We start from the raw sequence: 19,729 nt of genomic DNA on the forward strand, positions 1-19,729 counted from the left end.
CACCTTGCTGCTGGTTGTCATCTTCTTTTCTTTCCTTCAATTTTTCCCAGCACTATAGACTACTCAAGGGAGCTGGATCTTTGCATAGTGTATCCAAAGTATGATAGTTCGAGGCTGGTCATTTGTGCTTCGAGTGAAAATTCTGGATTGATTGGACATGTCACGGCATCTAAATACGCTTTCCAGGGCCTTCATTGCAACTCTACCAAGTGCTAGTCTGTGGCGTATTTCTTGACTGCTGGATCCTTTACTGTTGATGGTCAATCCTAAAATGCAGAAGCGATCTATCGACCACTACAATGTATTCATTATCAATTCTGAGGCTGTTTACTGTACCCATTGTTATTAGTTTAGTCTTTGTTTTCAGCCGAACCTGATTTGTACACTAGATATGCTCTGGAGCTAGGCTTGTTTCACTAGTGTCACAAAGTGACCAGACCAGTTCTTTATACCATGACCATGTATAGTCTGGGCTTGAAGGTAGAAAGAAGACTACATACATTCACATAATTCAATCAGCTTTATTGAGTATAACAAGATTATCAGAGCAACAGCATCAATCTTACTGGGCAAAAAGTAAAACAATCAGTCATAGCTACTAGTATTAGAGCAGTGTTCCTAACTATCATCTATGTGTGGATGCCTGTCATCTCAGTAACTACTTCTAACTAGCAAGAGATAGAGAAACTGGAAAGGAGAAGGGGGAGGGAGTTCCTTGGGAGGGGGAATGGCAGAACACCAGGGCTTAGTGAGGGGGAAGGAAGTTGGAGGCAAAGGCTGGTTCTTGAAAGAGGCATTTTACCAGATCTTGTCATGGGACAGCAAGTGAGTGTAGCTTGGGTCCGAGGCTAGAGAGGATTGCAAACAGGGCTTCTGGAGGACTGCTGGTGCTGGAGTTCACAGACAGAGTTAGCCCTTGATTCTTCACCCCACAGCAAGAATCACGCAGCAATCTCTTGATTGCAGGTTCCAGGCCTGTGCTAGCTCCACAGCTAGACAGCAGGCACTTGAGGTGTGCATCTGAGCATGTATTGCTTGCTAGGCAAAGACTGCTGACCCTGTCCAGAGAGCTCACTTTTTTATATAGTTGTATAGTTTCATATGGATCATTTGATCTCAGCGTAAGAGATTTCTCAAGATATCAGCATCCTTTCTGAATCTCAAAGTGTTAATTGCTCATGACAATGTCTATTTGTCCTTCAGAGGAAGGCTGAGAAGATGAGGCCCATCTCAGTCAGTGCTACCAGGAAACATTGTATTCTTGTGTTCTTAAAACAATCTGCATTTCTGAGCTTTGTAGATGAGCATCCTCTCTCGGCTGCGGACTCCTGGTGTCTGGCCTCAAAGAGTGTTAAAAGCCAAAGGTGTTGTTTAAGAAGGAAGAAGCTAAGCTATATGTGTGATACAGCAATTAAATCACTTCTTGTGTAAATCTACCCAGTGTGTAATTCTAAAAGCATTCCAAAGTAGCAGCAAGAGGGTAAATGTGTAAGACTAGTCAATTCATCTGATTAAAATATTGCAGGTTACATCTACATTGTAAATATCTTTTCAGAGGAAAGACAGGTTTATCTCCTGTCTTCCCCAAGGCTATTCACCAGATAACAAAGCATTAACAATTTGGCTTCTTTCTTACAGCAATGACCAGGTCACACAGAGCTCTGCTCTGTGATTTGACTACTGTAAACATTCTGCTAGAGGAAATGCATGATTAGCTTCTAGCTTTCGCCAAAGCCATTCCTTGAGAGCAAAGTCCAAATAATTTGGCCTGTCTCTTATAAGTTGGTCATTTCACTCAGAGTTCAGGCATCAATTGATTTCTTAATAAAGGCCTTGATTTCACATAATTTTGGGTCAGTATCTCCAGGCCCAGTGTTTTAGCCAGGGTAGTCAACATATTCATTACATTTAGTCATAGTCCCATTTTTCCAGTGTGCTTTAATTACTAGAGCTTGCAGATCATCTGCATTCTCAGCTATCAGAGTGGTGTCATTAGCGTAGCGCAAGTTATTGATGTTTCTTCCTCTAACTTTAAAACCACGCTCATCTTCTTCCAATCCAGCTTCTCTCACTGAATTTTCAAAATATGAGTTGAATAAAGAAGGAGAAGGTATACAGCCGAGCCTTTTCTTACTCCTTTGCCGATCTGGAACCAGGCTGTTCCACCATGTTCTGTCTGGAATGTGGCTTCCTGTCCTGTATATAGGTTTCTCATGAGAACAATAAGATGTTCTGGGACACTCATTTTCCTAAGCTTATTCCACAACTTGACATGGTCGACACAATCAAAGGTTTTTCTGTAGTAAATAAAGCACATATTGACTTCTTTTTGGTGTTCTTTGGCTTTCTCAGTTATACACCATGCATTGGCAATGATGTCTCTTGTTCCTCAGCCTTTTCTGAAGCCAGCTTAAATATCCAGCATATCCCTTTCCACAGAGGGCTCTAATCTGCATTGGATGATCCTGAGCATTATTTTGCTAGCATGTGAAATTAAGGATAATGTGTGATGGTTTGCGTAAGTCTCCTTTCTTTGGTATGGGTATGTAGACTGACCTCTTCCAATCCGTTGGCCATTGTGTTGTTCTCCAAATTTGCTGGCATAGGTTGGTTAGAACCTTGACTGATTCTTCTTCTGTTGTCTGCCATATTTCTGTAGCTATGCCATCAATTCCTGTAGCCTTCCAACTTGGTAATGTCCAGAGTGCTGATCTAAGTTCATCTTCCCATGCTAGAGGTTCTTGCAAATAGGGAATATTTTCTAGAGCAAGGGTCCACAACCTGCGGCCCTCCAGATGCTGCCAAACTACAATTCCAATCACCCCCAGCTACAATTTATTGTGGCTGGGATGATGGGAATTGTAGTTCAGCAACATCTCTAGGGCCGGAGATTGGGGACCCCTGTTCTAGAGTATCTTGAGTGCTAATGTCCCTGCTGTACAGATTTTCATTATACTCCTTCCATATCTGTTTGATCTTCTCTGAATCAGTTACTATCTGTCCTTTGGCATCTAACATACCATTTAACCTACCAATTCGAAGTTGGAACCCCCTTCTGAGATCTTTTGGAAAACTTTCCTTGCTTTTCCATGTCTATTTCCATCCTCAAGGTCTTTACAGATGTTATTGTAGTACTGCTTCTTGTCTCTTCTAACAGCTTTCTGAAATTCCCTATTAAGTTCCTTCCTGAGGTCTTTATTTTTCTTGACTTTGGCTTCTCTCCTCTTCTTGGCAATTTCCACTGTCTATTCTGATATCCATTTTGCTTTCTTCTGTTGCTTGGTTTTTGGCTGTCTCTTTTCACATTCATCCTTAACAACTTATTTTATTTCATCCCACAGTTCTTCTGGTTCCCTATCAATGAGGTTCAGAACTTCAAAGTGGTTCCTGAGGTTCTCCTTGAAAATGGTGGGTACATTCTCAAGATCGTATCATGGAAACTGGATAGCTTTGTTTTTCCACTTTAGCTTGACTTGGAACTTGCATGTGAGCATTTCATTATCTGTTCCACAATCGGCCCCTGAACATGTTTTTGCTCTTATAACTGAGCTCTTCCACCTCCTTGCACCAATAATGTAATCAATTTGATTTCTGTGTACTCCAGCTGGTGAAGTCCATGTGTATAGGTGCCACTTTGGTTGTTTGAAGAATGTGTTAGCAATGAAGAGATCATTGGCTTGGCAGAAACTAATAAGTCATTCTCCTGCTTCATTTCTGTTTCCTAGGCCATACAGTCCAACTGTGTTTTCCTTCTTACCTTTTCCAGCTTTGGTATTCCAGTATCCAACCGCCACCAGCACATCTTGCTTGCATGTCCTGTCAATTTCAGACTGAACATAAAACTCATCAACTTCCTCTTCTTCTGCATCAGTCATTGGGGCATAGACTTGAAAAACTGTCATGTTAAAGGGTTGTCCGTGAAATCTAATTGATATTAGTCGGTCACTGACTACACTGTACCCAAGTACTGTCATTGCTATATCCTTCCTGACTATGAAAGCAACACCATTCCTTCTTTGTTTTTCATGTCCTGAGTAGTAAACAGTATGATTTTCTGACTGAAAGTGTCCTATTCCAGTTCATTTTAATTCACGGATGCCCAAGATGTCAATCTGCAGTAGATTAATTTCATCTTTCACTGTGTCAAGCTTACCCATATTCATGCTTCTTACATTCCATGTTCCCATTGTAGTTTTGTTTTTGCAGCTTCAGATTTCTTTTCTCGTATGGCAACATCAGCCGCTAGATGTCCAGATTAAAGGCTTTAATCTAACTGCGTCGTAAACACCATTGGTACTCTGAGAAATCCTCAGCTCTTCCTCAGTAGCATGCTGAGTACCATCTGACCTGAGGGGCCCATCATCCAGCACTACACTGACAATCATTCTATTTTGTCTACCCATGTGATTTTCTTGGTAAAATACAGGAGTGGTTTGCCATTGCCTTTCCCCATGCAATATGAAATGATGCCTTTGTAATTGCCACTGAAGTGATCATCTGCCTCAAGCACCTTCCTATATCGCTGCTGCCCGATATAGGTGCCTGCTTGCTTTAGCTGGTCAGCTGGAATGACCATCGCGATTTGGGTGACCCTACTGGGTGTATACCTCCTGACGTACTTTGCTCATCCCTCCCAGGAACACCCCCTCCCTACCATGATGAGGTAGCATAGCAGGATTTGGAGGGGGTTAACAATACTAGAGCAAAATTAACAGAGATCAATTAGAAAGTTCAGTTAAGAGATGAAAGGCAGACAAAATCCAAGTTTGGAGTTGAATGACAGCATTTTATTGATTTTTGAAAAATGAACTAAAATATTGATAGTGATTTGTATATATTTTTTCTAAATGTGTACAAATGTGTTCTGTTATGCAAAATGTTCCTTATGAGTTGTGAATATGTGTTTAATTAGGATTATGTCATATAGTATTGTATTGTAAATTTATAAAGGATGTTTACTAAATAATTTTTAAAACTATAAACAATTCACTGTTGCATTTATTAGCAAGAGCTGGCACTTGGCACAGAGAAAAGATTTTTTCCTTTTAATACTTAATTTAATATATAAACTTGATTCTGGATTTAGATACGTTCTACTGCCTTATTTCATTTCTTTACTATTTCTTTCAGGTGAGCTTGTCAGATTTTCTGAAGTATTAGGATTAATGTACTGAAACTGACATATTTTATCTACTCCAACCTTGCCCTCACAAAAAAGCATGTTGAATTTGATAACCAACTTATTTCAATAATTGGCCTTTCTAAGCCTTCTCATTCTTTTATTTGTTGTGCAATCCTGTGATATTTTCAGACCTTGCCACTTACCATTACCTGTCACAAAGGCTGGATTTTTGCCATGGTTGTTAATTTCCGCAGATCCACCCAAAAGTGCTTTCTAGTACCCTACATGACATATAGGCCCCATTTGGATGCAGTGTGGAACCTCAGGTAAACGAAGCTGTGGTTAATTTGTGAAGCTAAGAATCATGTTGCAGATGATTGATCAACTGCCCTTGGGGAACCTCTGGCATCTGGGCAGAGGAACCTCTCCCTCTCCCTAGTCTGCCCAGGCTTCATCCCAGCAAGCTCTCGCGTCACCAGACTTTTGGCAAAGTGTCAGCATGCTAGTGAAGCTGAAACTATTGACTGTGATGGGTGCTCAGCGTGATCCTGCCTTTTCGGCAGTGTTTGCCCACCCTCCGCAGCAAAAAGACCTTTTATCCCTTCCCTCACTCTGCTCACACCACTGTCTTCTGCAGTTAGGGATGAAGGGTCTTGTGGTCCCCTTCTTCCCTCCCCTGGGAAGGGAGGATTGGGCCCCTCTCTTCCAACTTGTATTGGTCAAAGATAGACTGCACAACCGATCCTTCTCCTTTTACACATGTTGGGAATTCTCTCTGGTAAGAGATACCCTTCTATTACAGCAGAGTGCACTGAGGCACAACACAGCGGAATCTGCCTAGGCATGCGTGTATGCTGAGAGTAAAAGAAACTTGGAGCCAGTTCATAGTTTCAAATCAATTTATTGGTGAACTCCATTCTAGATAGGAAAGTGGAGAGACAGGATCTCTAATCTAGCTAGCTAGCTGGATGCAGAGGGATGGTTCCTGCATCTCTGCACACATGGTGCAGGGAGAGAGGAGCATGGGTGTTGCAAGGGAGAAGGAAGGGGAAGGGGAAGAAGAAGAGGAAGGAAGGAAGGAAGGAAGGAAGTCCCTGAGAGTAGCAATCTACATATCAAAGGGATAGTGTCAGAGCAGTAGAGAAGGGATGACCAATGTCTTGACCCCTCTAGCCCTCTGACTCACTGATCTGTCCCCCTCTGTCACTGAGGCATGAGCCAGCGCAGAGTCCTTCACTTCCGACAACACATACGTTTGCAGAATGAGGTTTTTTTAAATACAGGTAATGACCATTTGTGGCACATGCAGCCTTTCTCCATTGCCTTTCTCCAGACTGCCTTTCTCCAGCAGATATGCCATGAGACACATGCCACCTCCATGTTTCCAGGGACTTCTATTTGTTCATCCTCCTAGACCCCCATCCCTATCCTGTACATGAGTCCTGATGTGTGAATGAATAGGTTGAGACTGCTAGGAAGAGGGCAAGATTACTTAGGATTTTAGGATAGAGTAGTATTGCTCTATTTTTTATACAAGTTGGTAGAGGAAGGGGGGGTCTTCTAGGTCAGGTTTAAATCGCATAAGAGATTCCTCAAAGTGGCTCAATAATCATCAACACCCCCCATTTGGGGTGGTGGTGAGGAAATTGATTATTAATTATGAAGTTACTTTGAGGTGAGAGGGGTGGGCCACAACATCTCAGCAGAAAATGATAACACTCCCAGCGGCTGCCTCCTGATCTCTGTTGCCAAATTTGGCTTTTCTCAAGCCAAATTTTGGGTTATGGCCCATTTGACTCACGAGTATACCCCTTAGGTTTTGGCCACCCTGCCCTGATAGCCGATACATTTTTCTTCCATACAATGCTCCAGAAATTGCACCAGTCTGGGATATTGAAGGGGGAAACATGGTGACTGCCAAGAGGCAGCAACCAGGAACCTCTCCTTTTACACTTAAAAGCAGGCTTTTTTAAAAAGCCACTTTGCCACTCGATAAGATAAGCCTCTCTCACACACCCTCTTACAAAGCTGAATGGAGCCCACATGCCATGTGATGCATTAGAACCCCTGAGTTATTTATTTTGAAAATTTAACCAAATAGACCCAAATCGATTCCATTCATTCAAAAACAAATGCACACTCCTAATAACTAACAATGTTATTGATACAAGTCAAGCAGTAGACCTTTTTGACATGAAAACTGTTTATCTCTTTGCATGCACTCCAAGTAGAGTAGCCTAATTAATTTGTTATTGCCAACTTCTCAATGGATTAGAAAGGACAACCAAAGGAATTATTATTATTATTAAAATATATATTCTACCTCTCCATTGCAATACTGCTTGGGGTGGCTCACAACAGTAAAACAGTAAAAGTAATATAAAATATAACACAATAAAATAAATAAAACACAATGTAGAATAAAAACAATTAAAACAAATCCAATTAAAATTAAAAACCCACTAGGCTGTAATTACATTTTTCATTCCTAGTTAAGCCAAGATATATATATATATCCCAACAATATTTTGTCTTTGTTTGGAACCAGACTTTTGTTGCATTTGCCTAGTAAATCATTATAGGGAATGTCAGGAAGGGAAGTAAGTAAAACCAATAAATGTAGTTAACTTTAGCCTTGGCTTAATGTCATGCTTGATAATGAATTATCATATGGATCTTATAGCTTTCATCGTTACTCCTTTCTTAGCTCCTGTCTGGGCCACAGTTCATGTGTACGTTCCATGCACCTAGCCCTCTTTCCCCTGTACTTCTAGCAGCCTGTGTGAATCACTTACAAAGCTTTTGTGACTCACTGCTACCCCCCAATCCAGAACCACTGCTTTATTAAAAAGGCAGAATGCTTTAAAGATGAAATTACGAACCAAAATTTCATTATTGCTAACCTAGTTTCACTAAGAGCAAGAGACCTGAACCCAGGAGGTTACAGATGAAAGTCTTAATTAATATTGTAAAAGTCTAAAGCTCAGCTGTGTTTTGGAAAATCCTGACTTTGCTGTTAACAATAATTATGATATTGTATTATGCTCAAGGCAGAGAAAGTCAGAACTGAAAGTGAGAAAAGAACAATCACATTTTTAAAAATGGATTATCCGTTGTGTTTAACTATGCCTTCTAAAACAGGTCATGTTCGGAATGGCAAATTAAGCTTTTCCCTGGGCAAAGACTTCTGGTAAAGTGCTTAAAGGAAAGAGGGCTAGATCAAAAACTATGATTCAAGGAGGCACAAGACTAGCTCGGAATGAAATTTTAGGTATCTTTTCTTAGTTGTGGCACTGATGAGTGTTACATATTCAGCCTGCAGGATAATCTTCTCTTTCTGACACAGTTTATTGATGCATAATGGGCATGGCTATGTGAATACTTGGGTTTCAGAGTTTTAATATGTTGTGCATATGTTAAATAACACATTCCATCAACCCAGTAAAAGTGGGTTAAAGTATCAGAGCTAGTAGTCTGAAGGTGTCTGAAGGTAAGAGAAACCCAAGAGCAGCACAGTATGAGCTTGAGAGTCAAGTTGCTCAGAATGAGGAGCCAGGCCAAAGTGAACAAGTATTATTAAATTATTATTATTATTATTATTATTATTATTATTTACATTTATATGCCGCTCTTCCTCCAAGGAGCCCAGAGTGGTGTACTACATACTTGAGTTTCTCTTTCACAACAACCCTGTGAAGTAGGTTAGGCTGAGAGAGAAGTGACTGGCCCAAATCTGACCCGATTAAACTGTCACCATGGAAGTTTTGCACACGGGGCTTTTAAAACCCTTTAACTCGCATCTTCTCTGGAATAGAGGGGTGCGTTCACATATCGGCCAGATTTACTCCCAAGTCCCTGTGAGTTATCAGGGAGCAGGGTCGGGTTTTTGGGACAACTTCGAGTTCACAGTAAAGCCTCCCCATAAACTCACGGTAAAACCTGCTGTGTGTAAGAGTCCCTGATCCTTCCTACTGTGTTGGTAGCTTATATACCACCCTTTGGCCATTTGCAGTGGAGGCCATGAAATGCAGCCAATCAGATCCCATCAGCGTATATGTGAAGTTGGGTTTTTTAATCCCGATATGCATCATTTTACACTTGTCAACATTAAACCATAATTGCCATTTTGTCACACACTTACCCAGTTTGGAGAGATCCTTTTGGAGCTCCTCACAATCTGTTTTGGATTTCACTACACTAAATAGTTTGGTATCATCTTCAAATTTGGCCACCTCACTACTTACCCCAACTTCTAGATCATTTATAAATACATTAACATTTTATAAAATTTTAATTTTAAATTAAGTTCTGGCTGCTAGTTTCTGTTTTCTTGCTACACAGAACATGCAGCAAGTCTGGAGAGGAGAGGGAAAGCCCAAAGTATGACTTGTTATATATGGGTCATCATTGTTTGGAGAGTTTTCCCTTAAATTTGCATTGGAGATGAGTTCAATGCCATTGCGTATGAACATACCAAAGAAGTGTTTTCTGACATTTCATTTAAAAATCCAAACAACTGAGAAAAGCTTTTTTAAAATTAGCATAGAAGAAAAAGTAACACTTAAATAATATATCTAAAAGGTGCATTTGTAAGAGAGATAACAGGACAAGACAACTGTAGATTGAAGAGTCTATTTCAGTATCTGAGAAAAAGGATGAAAACAGAGACCACTACCTTTGTTAAATAGTGAGGCTGTTCTCACGTGCAGTCTAACTGGACTAGGGACGCCCAGGTGGGTTAGGCTGTGTGAAAGAACCACATGGATCCCGACAGCGCCTTGGTGGCAAACCCGCCAAAGAAGCCCACCAGTTGGCACTCGCACCCTTAACTGCATCTAACTGCTCAGGTGTCAGTGCCAGCTGCTTGCAGCCAGCGCTGAAACACTGTGGGGCTCCTGGCTGGTGCCAGGGGGATCCCCACAATGCACCGCCCGCTTGTATGGTGCATTGTGGGATTTCCACGGACCGGGACAATGCATCCCAATAAGGGTTGTGCGTTCTGGATTTTTTCTGTTTTGTTTTTGGCCCGAATCCGAAACACCCCCATTTTATTCTTTGTGCGAAATTGCAAAATTCGAATCTGAAATGTTTTGGATTTTTAAAAATGGCCCTAGGGGAGGGGAACTAGTGGGTGGGGGAGGTAGGGCCCAATGGGTGGAAACTACCACCCAAATTTCAGAGGAATTGGGCAAAGGGCTGATTTTTGGTGAATTTTTGAAGTATGGGATTTTTCCCATAGGGAAGAATGGAGGTTTCAGCAAAAGTATAGCTTCATGTTGGGGGGAAAGGAGTGGCCCAGAGTAGAGTAGGGTGGGTAGTAGTGCCCAGTGGGGGAAAGGAAGCTGCCAGAATTATTTCAAAGGAATTGGGCAGAGGGCTGATTTTTAAAGATGTAATGGAGTTTGCATGTCTGTAAAGTTCTTCCCCATAGGGAATGATGGACCTCCATAATTCCTGCCCCATAACTGCACTTGGGGGGCACCAGGGTGGCCCAGAGTGAGTGGTGGTGAGCACATAGGGTGCCAACCACCCTATGCTAACCCATGGGGTACTGGGTTCTGTTGTTTCTGAGATGTTTAGAGTGTAGGTTCAGATTCAGAACACCTCAAAAACAACAGAACCCAGCATCCCATGGGTTAGCAAACCATGGGGGTGGTTGGCACCTTATGTGCACTACACCGCCACTCGCTCCCGGCCACTCCAGTGCCCCCCAGGTGGAGTTATGGGTCTGCTGAAACCTCCATTATTCCCTAGGGGGGGACCTTAAAGAAGCGTAAACTTCAACAATTCCTAAGAAATCACCCCTTTACCCTATTCCTTTGGAATCTGGGTTGTGGCAGGCAGCCCTTGGGACACTGCCACCCAACCCACTGTTTTGCCCCTCAGGCCCCCTTTCTGCCCTGAATCTGCCCCAAAGACATGTCAACTTCAGAAATTCTTTAAAAATCATCCCTTTTCCCAATTCCTTTGGAATCTGGGTGGCAGCAGGCACCCATTGGGGCACTACCACCTGAACCACTCTTCTTCCAAAGCCCCCTTTCTGCCCCGAATCCACCCCAAATAACATCAACATCACACATCAACAACAGCAGAGCTTTGGGAAAAATCAGGCAGATTTCCAAAGGTCATGCACATCCACATCCGCCCCACCCAAAATGCAATTGATCTACACACAACAGTGTGAAACAACAACAATGAAATGCACACTGCCCCACTGGCCAATGAGGGTAAAATTTACCCTTAAATTTGCTGAAAAGGAATAAGGAGGCAATTGCCAGCAGAACAGCCCATGCTTTCACTGGCCAATCTGCGTGCTGGAAGGGCTGGAAATTCAAACAGATGTCAAAACTCAAAATGGAGACTGAAGGAGAAATACTTTTTATGATTGCAAAATGAAGTTCCAAAACAGCCGAAACAACAAAACGTTTTGTATCCGAAACAGGGACATTTTGTTTTGGCTATAAAATTTTATGTTTTGAGCATTGGGTGTTTTGTTTTGGCTACAAAACAGCCGAAATGGCCTGTTTTGTGCATAAAACATTTTGTATCCAAAACGAAACGCACATCCCTAATCCCAATAACCCACATCTCTACACTCCCAGAAACAGTGGGATGTCTGGTTGCATGATCCGTGCGCCCTGAGGCAGTAGCAGGATTATCTGCGGGGAATGCAAGCTCCTATATCCTTCCCCTCCACCTGCCCTCAAGCCCTCTCAGAGGATCGTGAGAAAGGGCTCAATGATTGACATTTTGAGAACTAGTTTGTTTTAGAAGACATATCAGTGATTGCTGGTTGTGACAGGTTGTCAAGATGAAGAAGCAAGCAGAAGGAGTGTTAGGAGATCTTTATTTTGATGGACTTTGTCAGAACCAAGGAATTTTTTCAAAAAGAAGTCAATCGGTTTGTACCAATTTGAAGTGCTCACATATGATAGAATCCATGATACTTTCGTTTGATGGCTAATAGCTTCCTGTATTTTTCTGTCAGCATTCACCAAGTTAATAGCTGGTTGGGGAGCACTTGCTTTAAGAATTCAGGACTAAGTGAAGAATGTACATTAAGACCCCTGTTTTATCTCCTTTCCTTAAGGCCTTCTGCTAACATAGATTAGAGAAAGTAATCTGATTTATGGAATTTCCACAGATTCAGAATGAAGAAGAGATAATAGGGTATTAACATTTTCCTCATATGCAAATGCAATAATAGGAGATGGCTCATTTTCTCTTATGCGCATTTCTTATTTTCTATTCAGTGCTGTAAGAGGAAAGCTCCAAGATACTGCAGTTTTAATGAATGAGAATTCAGATTCAGCTGAAACTGACGGGTCCTTCAAAAATCCCTCATATAGCAGATTTATTTTCACAAGGCCTTCTAAACTGCAAATAGTCATTCCAAATGGAACCTTTCATGGGTGAATCATAAGCAATGCTTTAGTGATTTATTGATGTGAGGAAATAAAAGATTGTTGTTACTGAATATTTATTTAGGTCTCTAATTTCCATCATATTCACAGCAATGTCACAATATTAAATTAACACTGAGGAAATGGAAGGTGTGGCCATATATATTAATATAGGAAAAGAATAATAATTTCAGTCATAACAGACCCATGCAACCAAAGTGATATTTTTCTTTTTGTTTATTTTATTTATCTGCAGAGCTTCCACCCCTGCAAAGACTGGACATCAACCTTAAAGTTACAATAGAGAAACAGAACACATATAATCTGACAGAATGTAACCACTTCCCATGTAAAAATAAAGTTTAGATTAAATCTCCATCAGTTTAGATTAATCTCCATTATCTCCTTTCCATGTCTTATTTTGTCTATTTAATAAAAATCATTTGCAGGATATGAAAATGTTACCAAAACTTAAATACCATGTACTATTATTATCAGTAATACCTAAAGGCACTTAAAGGCAAAGACAGGGCAGCTAATAGAGTATCTCATCCGCACAGGACCAGCTCTATTATTTGTAAGAGTAAAACAGTCTGTTTCAGGCAACAGATTATGCAGTATTGGTAAAGTTAAACAGAGTACGGATGTGAACAAAATACTTTGGGTACATCCCAGGGGGTGGGGAGGGGTTCCCTTAGGAGGAGTTAGGCAGGTCCTACCTACCTACCCCTCCTGCAAGCCTCTGCTGTCCCATTGTGGTGCTGTACTCTATATAGGTCCACCATGAAAGCAGCAGCCCGTGCTGCTGTCTCTTTTAAGGTGCCTGCTCCCAGCATCCCTTGCGTGGCATTCGCACACAAATGGCATCAATGCATACACCAATGCCATCTGCAGGGCCAGCATGCTGTTGCTGGCCCCGCAAATGGAGCATGTGTCGATGGCGGCAGAGGACCTGCCTACCTCCTTTTAAAGGAACCCCTCATCCTGCACGGAAACGTCTCAGTGCAGGACGCCGAATCATTTTGGCGCCTCTTCAAAGAGGCACCCAAATGATTCAGACACATCCCTAAAACAGGGAACCTTGGGCTCAACCTTAGCTTGATACCTTCATCCCAACATCTCTTTTCTCTGTGGTGCCTGGACCAATATGAACTAAATTGGGTACAGTTCGTCTCTGGGTGGTTTGCAGTGACATTATATCATCCACCTTATTCAAGATGGTGAATGCATGAACAAGCAAGGCATAACTGGGCTAACCTGTGAACCACCTAACTGTTTTGAACCAAATTTGGTGAAGTCGTAGTGAGTGACACAAATGGACACCTCAGAGGCATAGTTTGTGATGAAATAATCCACCCCAATTCAAGACGGTGGTCATGTGAACATTTGAGGTGCAAGTGGGCTAACTTGTGGACCACCTAACTAATCTGGACCAAATTCAATGCAGTTGTAGTGAGTGACAGATAGAGACACCTTAAAGGAATAGTTTGTGATGATGTCATCCACCTGTTGTGCATAGAGGGAGTTAGGAAATCTCCACCCCTAAAATAGTGATGGAAAAGATTTGCTTTAGGCATTAAAAAATCAGATTTGCTGAAATCCAGATGGCACATCAACTATTTTAGGTTGACATAGTCATAGAAATAGCAGGGTAATGGTTGAAGGCAGAATGACACATATCTGCACCCCAAAGAAGCCAGGGAACTCATCGCCTGGAAAGATACATGTCCTAAGTGACTCCTGAGATGGCAGGCAGCCAAACCCTGACCTTGTGGGACCAACCCAACACAGATGAAACCTTGAGGACTTTACGACATGCTGAATAAGTGGGTCTTCTAGCCCCCAGCCTCCAGGAGTTGGGTGATCAGGTGAAGATTATGCCAGGAAGATGCCACCTTTTGACTATATAGGAGACCCTTTGGAAGAGCTAAAGTGGAGAAACGTCCATCTGGTAGGGGTGTTGACAAAACCAGTTTGCCCAATTCAGTTCACACAGATGGCCAGCCCAGTCACCCCCGTCACACAGATGACTGATGTGCATGTGCAGTGGCCTCCAAAATGGCCACCATCAACACAGAGATGCCCAGAATGGGCCAAAAATGTCCCAGACTGGGCTGAAAATGGCTTGAACTAGGCCATTTTGAGACCAGAGGAGGCTGGCAAGGGGAGGGGAAAACTTTTGAATAACCACATGGCCGGGGCAGTGCCCCCTGGAGGCCATGAGTGCTTTAAAAAAATTAACTCTCGAGACGGCTGGAGGTGGGGTTTCAGCTCGACCTCAAGGCAAACCAGGTCTGGTCTGGCTTGAGGATTAGCCCTTGAGTCAGACCATTTCACACATCACTACCATCTGGAACTAGGACATGCACACACCACGCTTCTCCGTCCTAACCAAGCCCAAGCACCAACTAATTCTTGGAGTCTGGCCAACTCTAAAGTTATTTATAGTGAGTATGAAAGTGTGAGTGAATTGAATACATCTTTAAGTCTTGTTATTGAAATATGATTTTTTGTCTTTGTTGCTGTTACTATGATTTTTGTCATCTTCATTATTATTTGTCACAGCTGCCAATGCTGGATATATTTACCTTTGTGCAACACTTGCCTTAATAAAAGTTATATACATTAATGTCAAAATTATATCAGGCCTCCAGGGTCTTCCTACCTCTAATAATCTGGTGGCAGGAATACCCCAACACCGCATAACACTCCTCAATTCAAGATGGCAGACATGTGAACGTTTGAGGCACAAGTGGGCTAACTTGTGAACTGCCTTACCAGTTTAGACCAAATTTAGTCCAGTTGTAGGGATAGTGAAAGGAAAGTAGGCAGATTATTTCTAACCAGAACTATTTGTGTTTGTTTTTTTAATTGAGGAGCATTCAGTCATGGGCATTCCCACTTGTAGAATGAAGTGTACAGCTAGACACAAGTTTACAGGCCTATATTGAAAGCCTGTGGAGCAGTAGGCTGTATAAGTAACAGAGACCATCATCTTATAATGAAATGAATTCTTTTTTCAAACGCCCCTGTCAGAACAATATAGATCATACAGCCTAGCTGTAGGAAGCTAGTCTCCAAGGGATGGGTTTGGTGACCAAAGTTTCCATTGTTTGAATCTCAGATAATTATTTGTTGAAACAGTACTGACCATTTCCCATTTGTACAATTCCCATGGCCACAACTACAGTTTCATAAGGTGTGAATGTGTGCTGAAATGCATCAATTGTTCTTTTGTGTTATAACATTTCTTCAAGAATTCCAGCCAGGTCCCTGAATGGGGGGGGGGAGTTTTGTCCCAGGAACAAAAGTGCACAGGAAGCTGCCTTATACAGAGTCAGACCCCTGGTCCATCTAGATCACTACTGTTTATAATGACTGGAAGTGGCTTTCAAAGGTTTCATGCAGGAGTCTTTCCTAGCCCTACCTAGAGATGCCAGAGAGGGAACCTGGGACAATCTTCATGCAAAGCAGATGCTCTTCCATTAAGCTAAGGCTCCACCCCCAAGTCATTATTTGGCCTGTCTTTTCCTCTTTTCTGACTAGCAATGGACATGACTGGTAGGTCTTTCTAATCTTAAGGGGAAAGGGAAGAATCTTAGTATCACATTATTGGTTAATCCAAAAAAGATTGTGAGGAGCTCCAAAATGATCTCTTCAAGCTGGGCGAGTAGGCAGTGTAAAGCAATGTATATTGTGGCGGGGGGACCCAACTTCACATATACTCTGATGGGATCTGAGCTGTCGGAGACTGGCCAAGATAGCGATCTATGAGTCATGGTGGATAGGGATGTGCACAGAACCAGATTGCCCGGCCGGCTTGAATCTTGGCCAGACACACACCCTATGCCTGACATCAGACACGATGAGCTTATTTTGGTCCCAAATGGGGCTACGCAGCCCGATTTGGAACCCAAATAGGTCCACGCTGTATTGGCAGCATGGCTGGAGAGACTCCTGGTCTTGCTGCCAACGCAGAAGACTCTCCTTTTAAGGCAGGGAGAGTTGCTCTGGCCTGCTCTGCCCAATGCAGCATGGGCCAATCTCCCTTCCAAATGGGGCTACACAGCCCTGTTTGGGAGCAAGACTATGCCTCCGTGTCTGACATCAGATTTGGGGGCATGGCTAGCCATGGCCGCCGCCAACCTCCCTATGCTCCTGATCATAATCCCCTTATACAAATCCACAATGCTGCCAGTTCTGGCCACCATATCTTAAGAAGGACATTGTAAAACTGGAAAAGGTACACAAAAGGGCAACTAAGATGATCAAAGGCCTGGATCCTATGAAGCAAGGCTACAGCATCTGTTAATCCACAAAAGAACCCCAAATAGAAATCTTAATATGCAAATCTTAAATGATGAAATATCTTGCATAATAAATTATAACCCTATATATTGACCCACCTCATAACCCATAACAGTTTACACTATAAAATCCAAGCCTCCTATATATTGATCTTCCTCATAACACATAAAAGTTTAAGCTATTAAAAATTTACACTTATGATGATGATGATTGTTATTATTTTTATTTTTATTATTTTATTCAATTTTATTCAATTTCTATACCACCCTTCCAAAAATGGCTCAGGGTGGTTTACACAGAGAAATAATAAATAAATAAATAAGATGGATCCCTGTCCCCAAAGGCCTCACAATCTAAAAGCCCACAAGAAGGCAGTATGAAGAAGCCCAGAAAACTTGTCCAGATACCATGGCGCCTATGGGTGCCATAGTGCTGGTCAAGCTACAAAATATCAATCAGGGAGCAGATAAAGTTACCAAGTTCCAACCATGTCATGGCCTATGCAGTGTCTCATACAATCTTGCTGCTAAAATGAATGTTAATGAATGAACATAAATCATGTTGCTTTGTCTGCCCCAATCAGTTCAATATCCTTTTTCTGGTTTAGGTCTGGACTTTGGGTTTTCAGCCATGACAGAGCTCAGATATTCAGTTTCAGACTGCTGACTTTCCACCCATACCTACACCAGAGTACATTTTTTGCTTGATGTACCAGTAATTTTCTGATCTCCTGAACTCAAACCATCCTTCTTCCAGTAACAGCTTCATCATGACCCTATTCATAAATATTTTTGCACTTGATATTCAGAGCTACTCTCCTGGCAATAGTATTATATTCTGACTTTTTGACTTGGTAGTTCTAACATGTTTTATTCATTAGCCCTACTTTTTGTGTTTCCCCTACTATGATTAATTCCCTGTACAATGCATTTCATAAGGAAACAGAATGCTCAAATAAAGTGGATACTTCTAAGAATCCTTTCACATAAGCATTTTAACCTTAAGATAAACATAACAATTTCCACATCCTACTGCATGAAAATGAGGGGAAAGTTTCTTTTAATGCAGCTTAACCTGACCTCAAAGTAAAAAGATATAGTGAATTTCTCAGGGGTTAAGTAGCTTCCTAGTGATGGCATGACCAAGTAATTGTATTTACCATTTTAAAAGAGTCTGATTCAATGTTAAACGAGTCTTGCCTCCAGCGGTATCAGGGATAACGGGAGTTGTAACTCAACAACAACAAAATATTTATACACCACTTTTCAACAAATGTTTCCAAAATGGTTTACATAGAGAAACAACAAACAAATAAAGAAATAAATAAGATGGATAATGTTTACTTCCTTCTTGTACATCTTAAAGATTCCATGGAGATAGTAGATAGTAAGGCAGTTCTCATGACCATAAACTGGGTAGGACAAGAACCAAGCTTCAGGAGCTGTTCATGCTCCCGATTTGATAATCTGTCAGCAAAAATCCAGCTAGCAAAAATCTAGCAGCAAAAGGGGAAATAATCATGTGGGAGGTGGATGCAGGCTCCAGTGACACAGTCCTACACAGCATATAATTGAGGACAAAATGCTATTGAAGCCTATGACTTCCTTCCCACTCATCACTTCTGCCTAGGGTTTTGCTGAGAGGTGACCAGAAATCAGGAGTGCGCACAGCTCCTGAAGTCTAGTTTATAACAGAATATTTGATTAGAAACTCTGCGTTGAATCCAAACCCCACCTTGCAGAAGTGCAACCACTCAAGCAAAGAGGGAAGCATGAATTTTGCTAATTTCCCATTCCCTTCTCCAGACGCAGAAACCCTCAGGATCAGAATTTGTGAAGGGGGGTTGTAAAGAGAAGCAGGAATCAGCAAAAAATCACCCCCCACCCCTGACCCCACCATTGACAAACATGGATAGCATGAGTGGAAGTCAGGCTTTGGATACAACCCAGACATTTTATTTTTTTAGAATTATACTTTACGTTTTCCAGTTTTTTCCAACAATATTCATAGTCAAAAATATCTCTGCAGCTAGAATTCTTTAAATGCCTACAAGAAGGCACAATTACATTAAGTGTTCCTCTTATCTAACTGATTTCTTCCCTATTCTACCACTTTTAAGCATGAAAATGACAATTGGAGTTATTTTTAAAAAAAAATGCCAAGAAACTGACTGAATTCTTTGAGTAGTCTTCACTTCAGAAACTGCTGGAGTAACACTCATGCCTAAACCATTTTTTATGGTACAATATCTGAAGAACTGAGTCTAATAGAGGTGACAGGGATGACGTTTTAGAACTAACTGACAAATTAAGACAGAGTGAGAAGAACTGAATGGCATTCAGCTGAGAGCTCCTCAAGAATTCAAATGGGGAATGCCTGTAATGTAATCAGCTTCATTACAGAGGCCATTATTAAGGGAGGCCCAATTAACAATTAGAACCTCCAGAGTTCCATAGATCATCCAGAAAATGTTTGTCCTGCATAAATTAGTGCAGAGATATTAAAGCCAGAGGTAATTTTGCAGCTTGGACCTAAAGGCATTTGGAGCTCCCCCTCCTCACTGCAAGTTAAGCATCATCCCCCTACACACACAACGTGACACCCGCAGTATTTTTAACACGTGGATTCAGGCACAAACAGCAACTGAACTCACAAGAATATAAGAACATAAAACAGGTATATTTATGCAAATATGCATTAGCAGAAACATTTCAACATGCAACTTTCAACTTGCCCCTGCTAACTTGTCAAAGAGGCACCTTTTAACATGGTGATTCTCTTTATTTAGCAGGGGGAGAGTAACTGGCCCTCTCCACCTCCAGCACAGTTTCTCCAGTGACTGTTGCTGGTATCTATCTTGTTTTTCTTTTTAGATTGTGAGCCCTTTGGGGACAGG

This window comes from Hemicordylus capensis, chromosome 5 (assembly GCF_027244095.1).
Source record: "Hemicordylus capensis ecotype Gifberg chromosome 5, rHemCap1.1.pri, whole genome shotgun sequence".
NCBI classification, from domain to species: domain Eukaryota; kingdom Metazoa; phylum Chordata; class Lepidosauria; order Squamata; family Cordylidae; genus Hemicordylus; species Hemicordylus capensis.